Below are 2770 nucleotides of genomic sequence, written 5' to 3'. Positions count from 1 at the left end.
AGGGGATGAAGGCGGCGATGTGTATGACCCATGGCAACATTTGCATGTATAGTTGATAAGATCCGATTCTCAGCACCCTAAATCAACCTGCTAGCAACTTGGTATAACAATGGAGGAAGTGATGAAGAAGAAAGAGGAAGAGGGAGAGTTCAGCTCAGGAAATGTTTTTGTAATATTATTTGAGGAATTTGTAGCAATGAGTGTTCATCACCTATTATTCGCAGATGACAGCTTTATTTTTGCTCCAAGCACAATCCATGAGTGCTTGCAAGTGGAAAATTTATGAAGATGCATCGGGCAAGCTATTAATTATTCGAAAAGTTGTGTAGCTTTTAGTGGGAATCTGGCCGAATATGATGAACAACTTTTAGCAGATTGCCTAGGAATGCCTAGGGTGATTTATCGTGATCGTTACCATGGACTACCGATCTTTGTGGGAAGAGCAAAGAAAGAAACATTTGCTTACATAAACAATAGGTTATGGAAGAAACTGAATGGGTGGAAAAGACCAGAGATGGGCTCAGTAAATGCAACTTTGATGCGGCTTGGGATGAACAACGAGAGACTGGAGGTGTTGGGGAGGTGATTCGAAACGAAGTGGGGGAGTTCGTGGCTGCTATGGCAAAGCAACACACCGGAATATGTTCATTGCTGCTGACGGAGACAATGGCGGCTAGGGATGCCGCGCTCTTCGTTCATGAACAGCAGGTACCTGCTGTGGAAATCGAAGATGATGCTTTGTGAGTAATGGATACACTGTAAAAGAACGATGTAGTTGACGCTTCTCCATTTGGACATATACTAAACAATATTCATACGGTGCTGCAATTAGGGATAGACAATGGTTATGACGGGCGGGTAATCGTGGTTATTTATTCATAACCGTTTATTCTCATACCTGCATAACCGTTTAACCGTTGGGTAATTGCCTAAACGGTTATACCTATACCCATAACCGTTTATAAACGGTTAACCATACCCATAACCGTGTACCCATTTAACCATAACCTATTAGTATTCGTTTACCCATTTATCATTTTTTAACCTGTTTATTCTTTCTTTTTCACCATTTACTCATTTTTCACCTGTCTACATGTTTTTTTAACAACTTGAAAATTAAAAAAGAAAATTTGTCATAATTTTCTTTTTCTAACAATTAAATACCGTTATAGGTACATTCATCATACATTTCCGCGTTTTAATTTTTTAAGTCATTATACCATTCCAATAATTGAAGTAATAGTTTACTGACGATATTTTAAACTGTTAACAATGTAGGTAATATAAAATTTGCTAAGTATTCTTGGGTTACAAAAGCTGTTAAAAGATAGTATTCTTGGGTTATTTAACTCGGAATGTAAGGTATTAACATAATATATATAATGGACCATGAAATTTAAAGTGGTTAAGGAAAACTATATTAAATTAGCTACAGAAATCATGCATTATAGTCAATAGCATTGATCTAAGTTTTGTCCGATAGGGAACATGGTTTGTATTAATTTTACATAAATAAAATAATGGGCAAACGGTTACCCGTTTATAACCGTGGTTACTACCCATAACAGCCCATTTAAATTTTGCGGGTAAACGGTTATACACATAACTGTTTATTTATCTAAACAGTTACCCATAACCGTAACCGTAAAATTTAAATGGGCGGATAACCATGGTTACCCATAACCGATGGGTATATGCCCATCCATAGCTGCAATCATTGCCCCGATGAATGGCCTCATTTAATAGACGAGAGAAAAACTGGGTGGCACATAGAATGGCACGTAAGAGTTTGAGTTTAGATAATACTGTATTATGGTTGGAGGAACCCTAATCTAATCCTAAACATTTTTTTTAAGAATAGTAATTCTTATTATTTTTTCGGTACGGGATGCTCTTTTATCCTACGATTGGGTTGAAATGTCTGACAAAGTTTTTATCGAAACTCATTCTATGTACCCTATCTTCAATGATGTATGTATCGTCTTCGTTTGCAATAAATATCGTACCTTTTCTAAAGGAAAAAAAAAAAGAATCACATAGTAATATTTTGGGTACACCAAAAAAAGCTTTTTTAAATTGTAAACGTGACCTCATTAAACTTTGTTGGAGCTCCAACTCGATCAAAAGAAAAAGACTACCATGAATTCTAGGTGTATCCACAAATATTTGTAGACGTACAAACCATAATTAGCATATATTCACGTTGTGGATTACATAAATTTGGAACTGGAACAAACACATTTGTATAGCCTCTACGTTAGGACAATGATTCAACCATTACACCTTGACCCATTTATCTAGAGAATTTTTTTATTGTATCCGCAACACGGGTATTGATCAAGTGTTAGTTTTTATGTTTTAAGCTGTCAATTTTTAATACAAGTTTGTCACTATTTATCAGTGTTCTAAAAATTGGCCTAGGTGGTGAAGGCCCTCTGTGATTTAGGGCAAATCGATCTAGAGCTAGGCGGCCGCCTATGCAGTTTTTTTATTATTTTTTTATTAATTGTGTGTTTTTTTTTTTGGTTTCATGGTGGTATACTTATGAAAATTGTGTACCTAATTTGCAAGGAAATTGTTATTAGCACTCCAAAAATCTCATTTTACACTCAAAACTTTCAATATTAGGAAAGAAAAATACACTTGTGAGGAGTTTAGAATAAGATTTTTTGAGTGCCAATAACACTTCTCATTTGCAAATGATGGATTTACTACAAGTTCATCCAATAGTGAAATGAATTGGAGCACTTTTGAGGGGATACATACAAAG

The sequence above is a fragment of the Malus domestica genome, chromosome 09, assembly GCF_042453785.1.
Source record: "Malus domestica chromosome 09, GDT2T_hap1".
Lineage (NCBI taxonomy): Eukaryota > Viridiplantae > Streptophyta > Magnoliopsida > Rosales > Rosaceae > Malus > Malus domestica.
The sequence above is the reverse complement of the archived record's forward strand: the minus strand, read 5'-3'. Positions refer to the sequence as shown.